This window comes from Trichechus manatus, unplaced genomic scaffold, assembly GCF_000243295.1.
Source record: "Trichechus manatus latirostris isolate Lorelei unplaced genomic scaffold, TriManLat1.0 scaffold00090, whole genome shotgun sequence".
Lineage (NCBI taxonomy): Eukaryota > Metazoa > Chordata > Mammalia > Sirenia > Trichechidae > Trichechus > Trichechus manatus.
Window position 1 is genome coordinate 1,506,861 of NW_004444026.1, and position 19,904 is coordinate 1,526,764.

A 19,904-nucleotide genomic window follows, 5' to 3' on the forward strand; every position below is an offset into this window, starting at 1 on the left:
TGCCACAAATAACCTTTGAACTTGGAACTGAAGCTATTTCTACAGGCCACCTTTCAGCCAAATGATAGATTGGCTTATAAAATAAAGAGTATCACTCGTGAGTAATATGCACCTTTAAACAATTACTATATGAAACCAAATGGTCAATAATAACCCAAAAGCAAAGATGAGAAGGCAAGGAGAGGAAGGGAAACTAGATCAATGGAAACAGAACAAACACTATGGAAATAATGCGAATGCTGACATATTGTAAAAATTGTAACCAATGGCATGGAACAATTTCTATTAAAAAATGTGAAATGGAAACCTAACTTGCTGTGTAAACTTAAACACCTAAAACACAATAAAATATTATTATATTAAAAATAAAATAAAATAAAAGAGAGTAGTGCCAGGAGCAAAGTGTATCCTTTGGACCCAGGGTCCCTGTGCTGAGAAGCTCCTCGACTGGGGAAGATTGATGACAAGGACCTTCCCCCAGAGCCAAAAGAGAGAGAAGGCCTTCCCCTGGGGCTGGCATCCTGATTTCGGACTTCTAGCCTACTAGACTATGAGAAAATAAATTTCTCTTTGTTAAAGCCATCCATTTGTGATATTTCTGTTATAGATGACTAAGACACCTGCCTTTCTCCTTTCCTCCTGGGCTGGCTAAAAGAAAGATATCAAAGGGTTCAGTCCCTGCCTTCTGGGTTCCACTCTCCTCCCTTCAAATCCTGTGACCTTGGGTAAGTTCCTTCTCTCCCCAGGACAATTTCTTAAAGTAAAAATTTGAGAGGGTAATTTTCCTCTTGCTCCCTCCTCCCTCTACCTCATTGAAGAAAAAAAAAAAGTTGCCATCTGTTCCAACTCATGGTGACCCTAGGTGTGGAGAGTAGAATGTTCCATGGGGTTTTCAAGGTTGCAACCTTTCAGAACCTTTCTTGCGAGGTGCCTCTGGGTCAGTTCAAACCGTCAATCTTTTGGTTAGCAGCCGAGCACTTAATCATTTATGCCACCCAGGGACTCCTCTCTGCATCATAAGAAGATGTAAAAAGCAAACAAGATTTCTCACAAAGGAGATTTAAGAGGAGAGGACAAAAGTGCAGTGGGCCTCCCCTCACACCTCTTAATCCCAGGCCAAGGGGCTCTCAGTGCCTCACCTGGCTGTCTGGCTTCTGAGGAAAATTCTTACTACCTCCAGGCAAGTGATTTCTTTTTTTTTTAAATACAGTCCTGCAAGAGCCACCTCAGGCAGCTTCAGGCCTGTAGGAATCTATGAGACTCTTTTTGAGGACTCTCGATCCAGGCCCTCATCTTGGCCTTATTAATTCAGTCATAACTCTTGAGAATTTACAGGGTCTCCTTTGCAGTGAAAAGCTCAAGTGATAGCATCAGCAGAAACCTTTTAAGTTTGATTTAGAGACTCAGAACCTCTCGCTGTCATTGTCTCATGTCCCTCTCTCTCTGTGTTCAGGGGGCATCTGTCAACACAGCCTGGTGGGCCAAGGTCCTTCCCCCTCCTCTCTCGCAGTTCATGATCTTACTTCCTATGTCACTGAGAAAATAAAGGAACAGGAAAATTCCCCACCCCAACCTCAGCCATCCCACCACAGCCACCTATCCGCCAAACTGCCTTTGTGACTACTGGCTCTTCTTCCTTCCCACAACCATCCAGACTACCAGCCAAGCCACGCCCTCCCTGTTCCCTGGATCCCAGTCCCCTCTCATACCCCTTACTCAAGGCCATCACCCCAGCAATTCTGCCCTCCTTTTCCTCCACCATCTGTGCATCCCCTCTACTGGATCATTTCCATCAGCATACATACACGAACGCCATTATTTTTCCCACTTTAATGGGGATAAAATAAACTTGGACCCCACATACCCCTACAGTTAACATTTAATTTCTTTGTCCCCTCAGTAAAGCTGTTTATTCTCTCTCCATTCCCTCTTGAACCTGCTGTAACTAGGCTCTCACCTCATACTCCACCACAAGTGCACTTATCAGGTCACCAATGACCTCCATGTTGCTAATGTTCAGTGCTCAGCCCTCATCTTACTTCACACATCAGTAGTATTTGACCCAGCTGATCACTCCCCTCCTTGAAAAAGATTTTGCTTAGTGTGTAAGTCAGCATTCTCTCTTGGTTTCCCCCCATCTCATGGGCTGCTCCTTCTCAATCTTATTTGCTAGTTCATCTTCATGTCCTAGATCTATTTACTATGATTTTGTAAATCAAGTTTTATTGGAAAACAGCTACACTCATTCATTTATGTATTGTCTATGGCAGTCAACTCAACAGCAATGGGTTTTTTGGGTTTTTTTTGTTTGTTTGTTTTTTTGGTTTGTTTTGGTTTTGGTTTTATGGCTGTTTTTATACTACAACAGCAAAGTTGAATAGTTGCAGCAGACCGTATGGTCCACAAAGCTTAAAATATTTACTATTTGGCCCTTTAAGAAAAGTTTGCTAATGCCTATGCTAGATGTATAAATATTGGAGTTCCCAGATCTCAGTCTTTATACCTCCTCTCCTTCTACACTCATTCCCTGGATGATCGCGTTTGGTCCCAAGACCTTAAAATACCATGGATACACTGACAATGCCGAAAGATTTTCTCTAGCCTGGACCTCTACCCTGAACTCCAGACTCATACACTGAACACCTACTGGACATTTCCAACGCTGCCACCCAAACCCATGCCACCACCCAACCTCCGTGGCCAGGATCAGGCGTCCAGGTGGGTCCCTTGCCTCCAGCGCCCTCCTCAGCATGCATTCAGCACAGCAGTCAGAGCGGCCCCTTCCCACCATGGTTAAATTATGTCATTCCTTTGTTCAAAAATTCCACTGGCTTAAGGAAGCTCACACTAACCTCATTGCTATTCTTGACACACCAAGCATCTCCAGCTTCAGGGGCTTTCCTCAGCCTGGACTACTCTTCCCCTCAAATATCGACATGGATCACCTGCCACCGCCTTCAGGTCTCTGCTCACTAGTTACTTATCCTCCAGGCCCTCCTGGACACACTCTCCCTCAAAAAACAAAAAACCAAACCTGTTGCCATTGAGTCAATTCCAATTCATGGCGACCCTATGTGTTACAGAATAGAATTGCTCCATAGGCTTTTCTTGGCTGTACTCTTTACAGAAGCAGATCACCAGGACTTTCTTTCTGTGGTGCCACTCGGTGGGTTCAAACCACCAGTCTCTATCCCCCTTGCTCTGCTTCATTTTCTCCGTTGCACTCATCAGCCCTCCCATGTATTTACTTGATTGTTTGCCATCTGCCTTCCCCGACTAGAATATAAGCTCTGAGAGCATGGGAATTAAGAAAGTTTTGTCCACTGCTACATTCCCAAAGCTTAGAACTGTGCCTGTAGATTCTCAGTAAATATGCTGAGGAATGACTGAATGAATATATACGTATAATTTCAGAAGTTCATGCCTCATATTAAAGACACTGAAGCCTAGGGGAGAGCAACACATTGTTTCCATCAAGGAGAAATCAAAGAGCAGAGCCACATCTCAAAGACCACATGGCCCCAGAGCCAGTGGTATCCCTCATTGACCTGTCCCAGGGAATGGACTGAAGCAAATCAGTCCCCAGCAACAAAGGGACATTCCTCTGCAGGGCCTCCTGGTGATCAAGACAGAGCAGCATGGAGAAATGGTCGCCTCTTGGGGGCAGATGGAGCAGTGCCTCACGTCCCTTTCTCCTCAAGCCCTCCATTGTTCTCTGGTTTGGAACGCTGGCCACAGACCCACAGGGGTGAGCAGAATGACATGGCACAGCAGACAGCATGTCACTCACTAGCAGCGTTACCTTGGGGAGTTTTAACTGCTCTGTAACTCAGTTTCCTCAGCTGTAAAATGAGGGTGATGACCAAATGCTAAAAATATGAAAGCAAAGAGCAGTTTCAGGCTCTTTTAGTGTCTTTCTTTTTTGTAGCTTAAAACCAAAACAAAACCCGTTGCCACTGAGTTGATTCCAACTCATAGCAACCCTATAGGACAGAGTAGAACTGCCCCATAGGGTTTCCAAGGAGCAGCTGGTGGAGTCAAACTGTCCACCTTTTGGTTAGCAGCCAGGCTCTTTTTGTAGCTTATCACACTTAAAATTCTACAATTCAGAACTTAAAAAGAGGTAACATTTAGGTTGTTTTCACTTGCTGTAATCCTGTTCCCTCATTTTTGAACATCCCTCTTAAGCTCCTCATCTACTCTCCACTCCACTTTTTCTTTTCTTTCTTTCTTTCTTTTCCTTTTTTTGTCTTATAACTTTTCCTCCATTTCCCAAAGTCTAAAAGCCCCAAGTTCCAGACAGGCAAGGAAGGCTGGTAGAAAAGCCACCATCCCAATTCTTCTTTCTCTCTTCCTAGGGACCTACAGGAGCCCTGGTGGAGCAGTGGTTAAGAGCTCAGCTACTAACCAAAAGGTCAGCACTTCGAATCCACCAGCAGCTCCTTGGAAACCCTATGAGGCAGTTCTATAGGGTCGCTGAGTCAGAATCAACTCGATGGCAATGGGTTTAGGGCCTTACAGGCAATTTCATTTTCAACAGGAACAAAGCCAAGAGAGAAACTAGAAGAGAAAGAATTCCTAGGAGAACCGCCAACCCATTTCCTCCACCCTTTGGTCTTCTTTTTCCCTCCTCTTACAGACACATTTGTCCCAGGCTAATTAAACAGAGGAATTCCTGAGAATGGAGCAAAGCCTAGAATGATGAGGCACCCAAGGTCCCTCACTGCCTCTCCCCAAACAGCCCCTCAGCAGCCCCAGACGTTCCATGCTGGCTCTCGGCTCCAGACCTCCACTCACACAGAGAACTTCTCTCCTGCCATCCAAATGGCATTCAATTCTCAGGGCTCAGGACCCTCTGCCTCCTTGAGCCTTCTGAGACCACTGCCACCCTCACTGACATCCACTTCTCTTAACACCTACCCTTGGCTTCACACTGTAGGACTCGGTTATACACGCCCTTGTACCTGAAGTCTTTTCCTATGTGCTACTGTAAGTCCTCAAGTATCTGCCGGGGTCATAGGGTATCATACCACAATTTTCCTTTGCCCTGGGCACAAGACAAGTAGACCATCAAGAAGCCCTTGCTGATCACGAGGTAGGGCAGTATTTGTAGGCAGAAAAACTAGCTTGTTCCACACTAGGCTCTTTTGCCTACGGTCTGTACAAACTGAAGCAAGTGGTTTTGCCTTTCCAAGCATCAATTTCCTCCTCTGCAAAATGGGGACAGCAACACCTTCCCCACCCACCTCTGAGGCTTGTGAATAGAAAACACCATACAAATGTGAGTTATTCTTAAAATAAATAGAGCAGCAAATAGTCCACACAGCCTACAACCCTCATCATCCTGCCCTACCTTCCAGCAGGCCGGTCCACTTTTCCCAGTTAAGCCTAGAAAAGCCCCCAAAGACATGCCCATCAGAGCTGCCACCTGCCCTGCTGAGGGAAGGTGCCCCAGAGCCTCCACGTGGCACCAACACACATCAGGGAGGCAGCCAGCTGTGACTTCCACCCTGAGCAGGGCTGTCTCAGGCTGCCCAGAGTTTATGCAACAAAAGAAACCACAGTGGGAAGCAAATGCATTCCAGAAAAGCAAGAACAAATGAGACATGAAGTCAGGAGGCAGAACCAGGAGGTCACCTCTAGAGAGCCTTCAGCACTCGAAGTCCCTTCTCTAAGTTTGATAACTGTCACTGTATTCATTTGATTGTAATCCTTTCAAGACCCAATTATTTTCTGCTTTGAATTTTTTGTTGATACCACGTGTTTTCATTAATGAAAGCATGCTGAATCATCAAGTGCTGTTGAATTTTTGGTAGGTAGTATAGTTTTGTGTTTTTTTTTGCCCCCTCCAAAAGTCCTACCCTCTGAGTCCCAAGGGACATACATGTCCCACGAATTCTACCCCAGGAACCCCCTAGAGTCCAGAGGGACATAAGGTGTTCCAAAGAAAAGTTTTCAAAATACCACTGTCTCCTACCAAAAATGCATAGACCTCATAAAACACCCTATAGAAACAGTAACTTGCAGAACACATCTGTTTTTTGGTTTCAAGCATCATAAAGCATCTTGCCTTGCAGCAGCATGCACACTATCAGTGGGAAAGCAGCTTCCCAATGAACCTGAGAGGTGGAAAAAGTGGATGGGCAACTGTATATCCCAACCATCATGAAAAGGTTTTAATAAGTGAATTAAGCAATAAACTTGGTTTCTGGGAAAGAGGAGAGGGTGGTTCCACACCTTCCTTGTGGAAATCTGCCAGCCTTCCTCCATAGCAAGCACAGAGAGCCCCACAAAACTGCCCGCTCCAGAAAGAGCATGAGAATTGGTATCCAAGTTCCTTGTTTTCATACCGAGCTCCGCCATTCACTAGCTTTATGACCCTGGCCAAGTTACAACCTCTCTGAACCTCAACTTCTCTGCTTGTGAAATGAACAGATGTGTGAGTGAACGCTGAGGAGCATGGTGCATGGAAGCACACCATCCGGAATACTAACACGTTGTCTGTTGCCATCGAGTCGACTCTGACTCACGTTGACCTCATGTATAACAGAAGGAACCATCACCTGGTCCTATGCCATCTTCATGATCGTTGGTATGTTTGAGTCTATGATAGTGGCCGTCGTGTAGTGCCTTCCAACCTAGGGGGCTCTTCTTCCAGCACTATATCAGACAATGTTCTGTTGTGATCCACAGGGTTTTCATTGGCTAATTTTCTGAGATAGATTGTCAGACCTTTCTTTCTAATCTTTCTTAGTCTGGAAGCTCTGCTGAAATCTGTCCACCATGGGTAACCCCACTGGTATTTGAAATACTGGTGGCATAGCTTCCAGCATCATAGCCACACACAAACCAGCACAGCACGACAAACTGACAGACGGGTGGTGGAAATGCTAAGATAGGTCTGGGTTACAAAAGTGGAGCTGATCATTGTAGGTTACAGGACCTGGGAGGGGAGAGAGGATGAGCAGGAAGGAACAAGAATGTTACAGTCCACAGAGACCATTCTCTGCACAAAAATTCTGCACTCTGGCCATTGGAAGCAGGCATTTCGTGCTTACTGATTCAGGGTAGCCCTTGCGGAATTTCATGGATGCAATTACCTTCTGGAAGCCCTGGTGGCATAATGTTTAAGAGCTCAGGTGTTAACCAAAAGGTCAGCAGTTCAAATCCAGCAGCCACTCCTTGGAAGCCCTATGGGGCAGTTTTACTCTGTCCTATAGGGTCACTAAGAGCGAGAACCGACTCGATGGCACCTAACAACAACAACAAGGTACCCTCTCTCACCAAATAGATCGACAGGGCAGGTATCATGCTTTTTAGTGAACAACACCGTGCCCAACACATTGCTAGATGTACAGTCACTGCCTAAACACTTGTGGTTTGAAATGATTGGTTTAAAAAGCATGCTATTCTCATTTGTAAAATAATACAAGTTTACTATAGGAAATGTGGAAAATATAGAAAAGCCTAAAGAAATCAAAAACCATGTGTTTTCTAAAACCTAGAGCTAACCCCTGTCAATATTTTGATATTTTGTATTTCATCCTATTTTTCATGACTATATACATCTTTTTTTTACAAAACTGAGACTAAAATCTATTTACTTTTAAACCTCTATTTATTTAATATATATTAGCATTTTGCCATATTCTTATCATAGATTATTCAATGTAATTTTAATAGCTGCCTTGATTTCCATTTTTTGGATGAACCATATTAGATTTAATTAATCCCCTCATACACTGCTTTGTTATCATGAATAATGCTGAAAGGAACATCCTTGATTAGAACTATCTGGCACATCTCTGATGATTTCCTTAGGATAAATTCCTAGGAGAGGAATTGCTTACTGGTTCAAAGGGTGTATTTTTGAGAACTGGCTCCCACTTTTGCAAATTACCTCTCCACCAGTGCAGACTGAAAAATGTCCATTTCCCAACACTCTTAACAACACTGGATATTATCATTTTTCATTTTTGCTCGTCTAAATGGTGGCTAGTGATATCTTGTTTTGAATTTCACATTTTAGTTAGTGATGAGATGGGACACTTTGGCATATTTTTCTGGCCATTTGTAATTCTTCTTTTGCGTGTGTTTGAACTGTCTGTTCACATCCTTTGCCCACTTCTCTATTAGGAATAGACTGATTTTTTAATACTCTGGAAAAGAGAATTCATCCACCATGTCCTTTTATGACCCTGTACCTATGTCTAACAATCCCCTCCATTAAGGCCTTAATTCTAATGTTTAACTTACAACCTTTTTCCTGCAGTTGAAATCCTTTTCCTCTCATCCTGTCTTCAGTGGAGGACACTGCTCTCTGAATAAGATCTTTCATCTAACAGTGTGACCTTTCCTCGTCACCTGTCAGCTTCTCCTCCGGGGGATGAATAATTCCTCTTCATTTTTGCCTGAACTAGTGTAACTTATAAAGTCAAAGTACCACCCTTTGATGCTGCCCCCTCCTCTTCTTCGCCATTGCTCGGTCTTCCTCTGGGCCCTCATCATTTCTCTCCTGGACAGCAGCAAATTACTTCCTAACCAGCCCCTAGGTCCCAGGCTTGGTCCTCCCTCTTCACCCACCTCCCTCCCAAGCCTCACCCCCACTCTCCACTTTCCTCATACCAGGATCATTTTTTTTCTGAAATGCAGATGAGACTGCATCGTTTCCTGCCAAAAACCTGTCTGCTCAAATCGCTTAGTCCAGCTCCTCAGTTTGCTCTGCTGGTCCCTCCCTATCTGGCAAGCACCCACAACCCCTACCTGCTCCTTCCCCCAAGCACCCAAGGTACTATGTGCAGTGTCAGATACACCATGCTGTTTCATGCTTCTGAGTCTTGCAAATATGGTTCTCTCTACCTGGGCTGTTCTCTACCTGCAATGCTCCACTCCTTCCCTCTTTCCCCCTCAGCTACCTGGTGGTGGCCTATTTACTTCTCCAGTACCACTCAGGTTTTACTTTCTCCAAGAGGCCTCCTCTGACCACCTCAGATAAGGTTAATCATGCTTCCGGAACATATCACTATCATGTTTAATACAACTTACCCAGTTGCATTGAGTCAGTTTTGACTCATGGCAACCCCATGTGTGTCAGAGTAGAACTGTGCTCCATAGGGTTTTCAAGGCTGTTATCATTCAACAGCAGATTGCTAGGCCTTTCTTTCAACATACTTCTGGATAGACTGAATCACCAACCTTTTGGTTAGTAGCCAAGCGCTTAACAATTTGTACCACCTAAGGACTCCCTTAATATACCTTATTGTACCCTAATCCCAATTAGTGGCACTAAAATGAAAGGCAGAAGTGTGAGCACAGCTGAAGAGCATTCTGGGTGGGAAGGACATAGTGGAGGGATAGGGTTGGAAATGAGGGCACCCTGGGCTGGCCTGCCTATCTGACATATTTTCTCAAGGATCTCTCATGGTGTGCCGTGGGCTACTTCACCTTCTGCAGACAAGCTCCGCAGTCCCTTGGTTCCCCGCCCTTTCTCGTGCTATCCCATCCCTCTTCCTCTTGGTCATCTTCCCAAGCTCTTTCCATTTCTCAAGCCTGTCTCATGTCCTTGCAGCCAGGCAGCTGCCCTGAGCAGCCCAGCCCCTGGCACCCATTATGCTGGCTCTCTCCCTGACACCTGCACACCTTCTGCCTCAGCCACTTCCGGGACATACATCAGACCTGGCTGCCTCGGTAACCAACACCATTTCCATATGCCTGTGTCTACATATGGAAATACAAAGACAGATCCCACAGGAAGGACCACATCTTCTTTCTGGTGGACCCCATAGTGCCTGCCTCAGCGCCGGGTGCAGGCTCAGGATGCCTTTGTCAGCAGGGAGGGATGCCAATTGGCTGTGGGCACGGATGGGTCATGCCCTCCCTGACGGGCACTCACTGCTAACCCAGCACTCGCCTCAGGGTGTCTAGCCCAGCACAAACCTCAGTGTTTTCTTCCTTTTTCTCAGTGACTACACACACACTTACTAATTATACATGTATTGTGTGGTGCTATTTTGCCCAATTATCTTGCTTTCTATGTGGCTCAAATCACCCCAGGTGAAACCCTCCACAGCCTCTGCCTCATTCCCAAGAGTGTGGGGTTACTTCATTCCTAAGAGTCTGGGGTTCCGACTTCTTCCAGAGGCTGCAGCTGGACAGCAGCACCCTGCTTCTCTCCCTGACCCCCTGGTGGCCAACCTCTGGGCCCTGAGATGGCCCACCCCCTGGGCTGCCTTATGCACCCTCTCCCTAATGCTCTCCACAGGGGTTCTGAGCATACCCAGGAGATACATCTGCCCAGAAATGAATCAAGTCTGCCTAGAAGCAATGCAGATTTTCAGCCCCACCTTGTAGACTTCCCTCTGAAAAGAGAATCATCTGAAATTCCAAAGTCCGTTTTGTTTTGTAACCGGCAAAGTGTCCTTCCCAGAGTATCTGCTATGGGTCTTTCTTATTTCATTTATCCAATGATGAGTTTGGATTAGATACCTAAAGTCTTTCACCTTTGAAAGATTCAGATTAAATAGTCTTATTGTTTTGCGTATCTCTCTCCTGGTTCCTTGCTCTCCCCCGTCCCCTCCCTTCCGCTCCAATTTCTGGCACACACCCTCGCCACCCTTGGCCTTGCAGCAATGCTCAGCAGCCCCCTCGCAACCACTTCCTCAGAACTAAGGAGTTTGCCCTATGAATCAGGGAAGCTGGAGTTAAGTACACAATGTCAGTAATGGGCACTCAATAAATACTGCTTGACTGCAGGTGTCCCTGTCTCTGCCATTTGGTTAAAGAGACATTAGGAGCCCAGAAAACGCAAATGGTCTATTCAATTTGGAAACAAGAAGAAAATGAGCTACAAAGTAAATAACACTGAGTTGGGAGATGGAGGAACTTGATTGTGGTCCCGGCTCTGCCATCGGGTCACTGTGTGACAACACCAAAGCCTGATACCTCTCTGGGCCTCATGGGTCATCTCTGGAAATGAATCGTTTAGACTTGATGACAGATCCCCGAGCAATGGACAGTAGAGGCAGCCGCACTGCAGCTGGGGGGAGGATGGGGGAGAAAGGGGGCTCTGTGTCCTGGAGGGCACCACGAGTTGGCAGTACTCCTCTCCCTACTTGTCTCAGGGACTTTGATCTTCAGCCACTTCGAGGGCCTCTGAGTGATGGTGAGGGTTTAGAGATAAGAGGTCCTTGCTGGGAGAGGGCAGGGATGCCGGGACTACATGACCTCTGCCTGTCCCCTCCCCGAAGTCCTCTGGTTTCTCCTCCAGGTAGAACATCCTGCTTACCCAGTTCCTAAAGATCATCCCAGAGGCTCCGCAACCTTCCCTTTTTAACAACACTTACTGATGGAAAATTCTTCATACCTAATCTAAGTCCATCTGCTGCAATTTCTGTCTATTTTCTCTCGCTCAATCCTTGCTGGAGATGGGGAACAGCTGGTCGCCATCCTCCATATAACATCCCCTCCTAAACCAAAATCAGTTATTACATCACCCCTCAGCCTGTTTTTCTTCTGGTATAACATCCACCATTCGTCCCACCGGCCTTCATGGATTCTAGCTGAGAGCCTCGCTGATCCCCGCGGCCCACAGTAGAGTACGCTCTGCAGGCTCCATGTCCTTCTCATGCTGTAGCATCCCCAGCTGAATCTAGGAGCCCAATGGCAAAGCCCAGAGAGACAGTCAGAGCAGAAACAGACCTACGAGAATATAGTCCAAGCCCCTGGCTTTGCGTATGAGGCAACAGAAAATCAGAAAGTGCTTTGGACATTACCCAAGGTCAAATCTGAGGGACCAAGCCCCAGGTGCCAGACTCCCAATATGTGCTGTCGCAATGCCCCGGGTGCTGCAGCAAGTCCTCAATGTGGGTGAAAGCAGGGTCAGCCTTAACTAAAAAAAAGCCAAGGGCCACAATTTCCCAGTACACTCCCTATTCAAACTCTATATGCCCTGTCCCACTAGTGGATACCTGTCTGTGACAACAATGTTAACCGTTCACACCTTAGTGTGAATGAGTGTATTTGATCTTTTCTAATTCTTGATAGAGAGATTTAGGGGTGAGCAAAGCACAAAGAACAAAGAAACTGGGAGAATGAAAGACATACTTTGCTTCTTGCTAATGTTTCCAAGGTTAGTCCTTTGGGAGTGGGGGATAGGGCCTTCAGGACAATGAATGCCCCAATAGCTTGTACCTGGTGGGAAATCCCTGAGCATCAAACAAGCCTGGGCTCAGAAACATCTGCCTGTCTGCCTCACACAGGTTAGCCGCACCATTCCAGGTGCTCTTCTGACGTCTGCATAGAACAGAGCTGGTGAAAGGATTACCTCATTGCTCCCACAAGGCAGACTCCCCGTGTACATCTATCCCAGAATTCCTGACTTCCCCAGTTTAACTCTTTCAGAAGTGAGGTGAGCACAGTGTCTAAAATTAAGTCTCAACCCCTAGGATGCCCTTAAATAACAGGAAGAAAGAGCCAGAAGAGAAGGAGGAAAGAGAGGTATACCTACATACCAGATTAAATAAGATTATTCAGGTACCTGCTGGAGTGTGAAATCGTTCTCCACTAGAGAGAGGAAGGGAGTGTGTGTGAGTAAAGTGAATCAGATGAACTATTTACTAATAATTATGGCTGTGAAATTTTCCTAAATGAAGAATTGGGGGGATAACAAAGTGTGGTAAATACATTTTCAAGCCTAAATTATTTTGAAACAGGCTTCATCCCATTTTGAATAAACAGAAGCCTCTTGCTCCAACCTCTGCAACTTCCAGAGAATGCTCCAGACCATGTCAAACCTCCAGAGGCACCCTCCCGCAGGTTAACTAGGGGGTTAATACTTCCACAAAAGAAAGTGAAAACATTTTAACAGCATTTACCAAAACACTTAACGTGGTAAACACGTTTATTTGATTTCTCCAAAACCACAAAATCAAATTTTAAAACGGAAGGCTAAAAAGCTCTTCTCTGATAAAAATTTTAATATGTTTTCAATCCTATTTCAGGGGACAGGTTGCTTTAACAAGAAAATCAGCACAAAATGACAAGATCAAAGCAGACTAGCAAAGAAATTATTTGCTGATGTGTTTATGATGAAAAGGGTATGAAGAAGGATGATGCGGATGGAGTGACAAAAAAGTAAGCAAGGGACGTTGACTTTCCAGGTAAATTGCACTGGGCTTGTGGAAGCAAAACAAGGCCACACCTTCACACCGCGGTGGTTAAATGGGAAAGCTTCTAATTGGCCAACTGGGGACAGCAGACATCGCTATACCTGTGGATGGGGCTTCTCCCAGGTCCTGGCTAAAGCCATCATGTTTGATGAAATGATGAGCAACAAATTTAATTTCCTGAGCATCAATCAGGCCCTTCATATACAAACAGGCACCCACCTCACAAGGAGCTAATCAACCCAGCACCAGTGATTAAATTCTCCACACTGGATCACAGCAGAGGGGCTGGATCCTGGGTTTCATGCCCCATCCAAGGTGAGGCTGTGATGATGGTGTTTTGCACTTCGTCAATTATTCTTCAGCTTCTATTATCCTTTTTTTTAGTCTAAAGTTGTTATTTTAATGATCTCTGTTCCAAATGGGGAAATACAAGAAAGAGGAACAAGGAGGAGGGAGAGGGAGAAAAAGCAAGCACTCCAGTTTGTCCCACTTGTACTTTCCAAAGCTCCCTTCTGCTCCCTCCCCCCACCCTGCCTTTTTCTGGGTACATGAGTCACCAGAGTCACCATCCAGGAGCTGGTTGAAAAGCCTTGCTTTTAACGTCCTCTACATGATAGGAATCTAGCAGCTCAGCAGCAACTGAGGGGACCCCCAATTGTGCTCCCTGTTGCTTATTCTAGACACCTCGCAAACTCAAAAGCATTTTGTAGTTTTATGACTGTCTTCATGAAAACCAAGGTATCCTGTTCAAGATGCTCACACTGCTGGGTGCTGCCTCTCCTGGGCTCTCCAGTGGAGAGACAGAGAAGGCGGTTCTCAATCAATCAAACACGCCCAACTGTAGAGACAAGTTCAGCTGCCCTTCCAGGTGGCTCCCTCCCCACCCAGTACAGAGAATTATAATTTGCAGGGCAGAAAGTTTGTTTTGTTTACCATCAGACAGCATGTGCAAACAAATGCTGGCTGTATCCTGACCAAAAAAAAAAAAAACAGCTATTTTTTTTTAACCATTGTTAGTAGAGCGTCAAGAATAACGGCTTCCACCTAAAATAGCTGCCTAAAGGAGGTGGAGGAGGACCTGTTGTGGAGGTTAAGAAAATAAGAATTAAAGAGGGAAAGTGATTCGTGAAGTCAGAGAAATGAGGCTGTCATCTGCACCTCAGCAGGAAGGGTGTCAGAGGGAAAAGGTGTTGCTGGAGAATCCCTCCCGGAACATTCGCTTCTTCCTGGGGTTGGGAATCAAACTCCCAGCTTCAGGTCTAGGACAGGAATCAGAGTGAGCAAATCCGTCAGAACTGCCCCAGGGCCTCGAGGACTCAGAAGCTCAGCCCTGGACTGGCAGCTTCATCGTGGCCAGCAGGTCAGATACACACCTGGTAAAGTCCTGAGGGCATGAAAATAGGAGCTGCGTGCTTGAAAGCTTGAGGCAGAAAGTTCAAGATCAAACACAGCACCTTTCTCCCCCAGGGGACCCAGCTTCCTAGGAGGCCCACCTATGTAACACCTCTCCTTGGCAGAAGCAGGGGAGAAAGAGGGCTCGAGTTTTCCCCAGGACCAAAGGTGAGACCCTGCAGTCCCACAATTTGGAAGACTCAAGGATGCTGCTGGGCTGAACGAGCTGCCTGCCATGGTGAGCTTTTTGATTTGAAATCAGTTATCAGAAGCAGTGTGGATGGTGGCTCCAGCAACCTTTCTCCCACAGAGGCACCTGTGCACCTAAACAGAGCCAGCCCTGAGGAGCACACCCCTCCCACCAGCCCCCACATCCCAGAGCTGCTAGGATGCTTAGAACTGGGCACCTCTGCTCTGATAAAGGTGTCACCTTTGCATGGGATAAAACTGAACTCCACCCCTTTCATGTCAGTACACACCAAGCCTGGAGAGTCTTCCAGAGTTTTCGGGAGCTAATCGATTAAGAAATTTCTTTTCCTCTGAGAACTGTTTCGTTGGTTTTCCACCAAGTTGTGAGACACGTAGATGCCCGTCAGGTCAAACAGGACAGCATCCCACACCCCAGGAAATTCTTCCTTCTGACAAATAACATCAACTGAGACAGTGTGGGCAAGAGGGAGGAAGGAAGACGGAGAGAGAAGTTTGCAAAAGGACTTAAGTTGAAGGTCACAATAGTTTGAGGAATACAAGACAAGATAATGTACAGGGGACAGACCCTACAGCCAAAAATCCAACCAACCAAACACGTTTCTGAAAACTAACCTCCTAATGATGGGTACCCGAGGAAACAGCACGTTCAGGGGCTCCAACTCCCTTCACTCAACCAACCTGAATCTACAACCCAACGCTGCAGGCACCCTAGCCCAAGAGCAGACCTATTTCGACAGATCTGAGCTGAGCTAATTAAGAGTAGTAAACAAGCTCAGTTCTTGACAGCTGAGAAGTTTTCCAGATTGTCAGCTTGTTTTCCTCCCAACAAAAGACGGTGATTTCCCACCTTTGTCACGTTTGCTCCCCTAAACTTTTCTCTTCTTTCTGCAATCCCTCTCCGTATGATAAATTGCAAGGCACTAGGAATCGTAAAGCAGTAGCAACACCCCCGGAACGCAGGCAGAAGTACCTTTTCCGCGGAGCGGAGGGGCTGGTGCCCAGTGGTTCGCTGCCGACGATGGAAGGATGCTGTCGGGAGTAAAGCACGCTGAGGATTGATTACGCGTTCCAGTCTCCGCGACCAGACCTTTCAGCAGCTCGGACCAACTGTGCTAGCAATGCACTTAGCAATTATCTGCTGGCGCCGACGCCCCGCCCCCTGCTCTTGCGATTGGCTCTCCACTCCCGGGCAGGACTGCATTGGTTTCAGCCGACCTCACTCATTGCCTTGGCTCCTACTATTATCTAAGCCATCAAAGGAAATAATTCCATGTTTCATTGACAACCTGTAAGGCTTTCCTCCAGCCTGGTGTGGGGGCAGGACTGAAAGTCCAGCGGAGAGAGGGACAGAGAGTAGGAAAAGGTGGGGGTGGGGAGAGGAGGAGAGCAAGAAGGGGTGGGGGGAAAAAGGGAGAGAGAGAGAGAAAGAGAGAGAGATATGAAGCTATCAAGCAATCAGATTCTTGCTCCAGCATTTTAACTTCCCTAAAACAGAGCCCCTAGTAACAATTTTCTGGCCTTATTTTTCCCCTAACTGGTAAACGTTCCTGTGGGCAGAGTGAATTATAACAGTGGGGTTCCTGCCGGTGTCAGACAGGCTCTGGGAAGCAGAGCAAGGTAAGGTAAGGGCTGAAGAAATATAGTGATGTTTTTCCTGGGGCCACCCTGGAGGGCATGTGAAGGTCATTTAGATTGTTTGAGGGGACATACTGTACATCTTAACTGGTGTTTATCGATCAAGTCTACCACTCAACAGTCCACCTAACCCTCCAACCTGAGAAAGCAGTTTCCTTTTGCATCCCATCCAAAGAATCCTCCAGAGAGCTGTTCCTAAAGTCTATATAAGTCTGGAGTTTCTCTGTTCTTGCTGGAAGGTTCAGGGAGACAGACATTCTAGATCTAATAATTCTACTGGAAGCTTTGCTTTTGCTTATTCTGATCTGGCTTCATTAAATTTGAACAATTTCTTTGACATCTTCAGCTAGAGCAAGGGAGAGAGGAGAACCAAGCTACCAAGGGGTGGTAACAATTTAAACACTTTGCCCTGTTCGTCAAGGAATTACAAAGTGCTGACCTTTTCTTCCCCCCTTAATGTATTTTTCACCATATGGAAAGGACGTTATTTAGTAGCTAGTTTTTCTTCAGAGAAAGAATTTAAAAGATATCTTTTAAAATAAAGCTTGTAGAATTTCAGGTTCCACATTAGTCAGAAACTAACCCCTAGCCTTTGTCATGCTGGGATCTGTTCGTCTTTGAGTCCAGGCTGTAGTTCAGTGCTGGCCTAGCTTCCTACATTGTGGTCTTGAGCAACTGCAATCTTTATCGTCTGCATCCTCTGTAGCAAATGGCACGTTCACCACCGCCTTGTACAGTGAGTTTCTATTTCATGCGTACATGCCTGGCTTCCCTAAATATACTGCAAACTCTGTGAAGACAGAGATGGTATCGTAGATATCTTTATAACTCCACAGACAGCACCTAGCACTCAATAAGCAGGTTGACTAATACTACCCAATTCCAAACATAAAGTACACCTAGCTCTGAGCTTCATAGAATTATCGTCCCACTGTGACTGCTCATCCAGCTGGACAAAGTGGGGTCGGGGGACACCCTGGAGTCCCAGAGTTAAGAATCCAGGACTAAACCTTGTGAAATGCTGCAGCTAGGAAGGTCCCTCTGAGCTCACAGTATCTGTTTTCGGTCTGGAAAACAAAGCAACTCTTTACTTTAATATCTTCCTTCCTGCTCCACCAAGCATTTGAAAGTAATGAAAAGACGTGAGAGCCACATTTATTTATGAGATGTATACCTCCAAAAACGATGTCTTATTTTTATAATGGCTTTCCAAATATCAACATGGTTAAGACGAGAGTCACCATATATTAGGAATCAAAAGTTAGGACAAGGCCCAAAGTCCACCTTTCAGCCAAAGGTTAGACAGGCCTATAAAACAAACAATAACACACGTGAGAAACGTGCTTCTTAGTTCAATCAATTATCTGAGACCAAATGGGCAACACCTGCCCAAAAGCAAAGATGAGAATGCAGGAAGGGACAAGAAAACTGGACAAATGGAGCTCAGGTGGAAAGGGGGAGAGTGATGACACATTACAGGGATTGCAACCAACATCACACAACAATTTGCATATAAATTTTTGAATGAGAAACATAGTTTGCACTGTAAACTTTCACCTAAAGCACAATAAAATTTAAAAAAAAAAGGACAAGGGATGTAATAAAACATTTGTTTTCTATTTCATTAATTTATTGAGGTAAAATTCTTACAAAGATACAATGATGAAATTAAACTGAGATGTACTTTTGAAATTGACACTGTCCCAGAGAATCTGGAATGTTCAGTCATGGTGTAAAAACCATAAATGGCATTTTTATGATTTAAGCAGTAAGACCTCCACTTCCAAGAAAAAGCGGGCCTCAGCTCTGTGCCTTCACACTATCGCTTTATCCCTGTCTGAAAAAAAAGAAGGAAAGAAAGATAGAGAGAAATAAAGTAAATTATAAGAATTCTTGTGAGTACCGGTCAAAAGTTCAGTTGTTCCCAAAGGAAAAGAAAACATTTCGAGTGATTTTCTAAAATGCTTTTTCTAAAACAGCATGTCCTTACATGTACCTTTTATCTTTTGAAGATGAGAGAGAGAGAGAAAGCTGCAAACAGTTGTTTATGCAAGTGCCTTTTAAACTGCCTGGTCATAAAATATTCTCTTTGAGAGAAGGGTGATTCCTTTGTGTCCCATAGATCAACTGCTTAATTCTGAGAGTTAGAGAATGCATACTAAGTATGCAGAGTCCACTGGCACTTGCTTTTGTATTAAATATCAGCTCCATACAATTTAAATTCATTGGGGTATGAAATGTTCAGAATTCCATTTTGTGGGCAGTACTCTGGCAAAGTAGTCCATTCTGATTTAACAGTTTCAGTGTATCAGCTGTCTGAAAGGCTTTTGGGGCGGGGGGGGGGTTCTTGTTCCATTTTGATTGATAAAGGAAAGAATGTGGGTTTCTTTATTAAAACACAAATTAAATAGCAGCAGCTGGAACCACCATCTTTCTTGTGGGAAACCACTTGCTACAAGGGATTACCATGACCTATAGCGGGAGGCTGGAGAAAGTGCATTGACTCTTCTGTTTGTATCATTTTCTCAGTTATCATTTATTTATGCCAAATTCTGTTCCTAAAAGGGAGAAGAGGAGAATAAATCTAAGCAATGCCAAGAAAGAAGGAAATGTGTGAAAACAGGAGGGAAAAAAAAGAGGATGACTTTCAACACTCTGTCTTTGCTACTTGAGTTGAGCCACACAATGCCATTTTAGCGAAAACGTGGTATTAGCAGGGTGTCTTAAAACCAGCACTGGATGGATGAAAGGCTCTTTTAGAAAACTTCCCCCAGCATAGCTCCTAAGTAAACAAACTTGAAGAAACACTCACAGCTCTCAGTTGTAACTGATGGCTGTCGTAAAACTTCATGCAAATCAAATTACCTCCTCCTTCACCCACCCCACCCCCCAAATCAAACCTGTGGTGCCAATGACATTTCGACTTGGTGCCAGAGGAGACTGTGGTCACCAGGAGGGTGTCAGTCACCATGAACCTTTCTTAATGATTTCATTAATCAGTAATGAGTCTTTAGAAAGTTGATATTAAAATAGACAGGGCTTCATGAAATTTGAAGACAGTAAGGAATATTTGATTATTTAAAATATTCTGCTAAATAAAAGTAGGTGAATTCGTTAGTTCAAATTACAATTTTATTTGCTAGTGAGTTAGTGTTGTAAATAACCTGAACGGTACCTCTATTTAGGTGAGAGGGAGAGAAGAAGAGAGAGAAGCAGATACAGAGAAACAGGGACAAAGGCAAAGACAGAGAGATTTACTAGAAGAAATTGCCCACCTAAATAAATCCCATTTTGCTTCAGTTAAATTCTTCATAAGAAGTATGGAGCTGACCTCCTGACCTCAGAACCTACTATACAGCTACAGTAGTCAGAACAGCCTGGTACTGGTACAATGACAGATACACTGACCAATGGAACAGAATTGAGAACACAGATGTAAATCCATCCACCTATGGTCACCTGATCTTTGACAAGGGCCCAAAGTCCATCAAATGGGGAAAA

General features: G+C 45.1%; 1 protein-coding gene and 1 pseudogene across 1 annotated transcript in view; one reads left to right on the forward strand and one right to left on the reverse strand.

Moving 5' to 3' along the window:
• Window positions 1-15,838, reverse strand: part of ZMAT4 (zinc finger matrin-type 4) — a 365,911-nt gene extending 350,073 nt beyond the window's left edge. The window contains exon 1 of the mRNA XM_004382072.2: window positions 15,739-15,838. The gene's annotated coding sequence lies outside the window, so the exon portion shown is untranslated. The remainder of the gene's footprint in view (window positions 1-15,738) is intronic.
• LOC111821567 (mitochondrial assembly of ribosomal large subunit protein 1 pseudogene) overlaps window positions 11,832-19,904 on the forward strand; it is a 72,707-nt pseudogene continuing 64,634 nt past the window's right edge.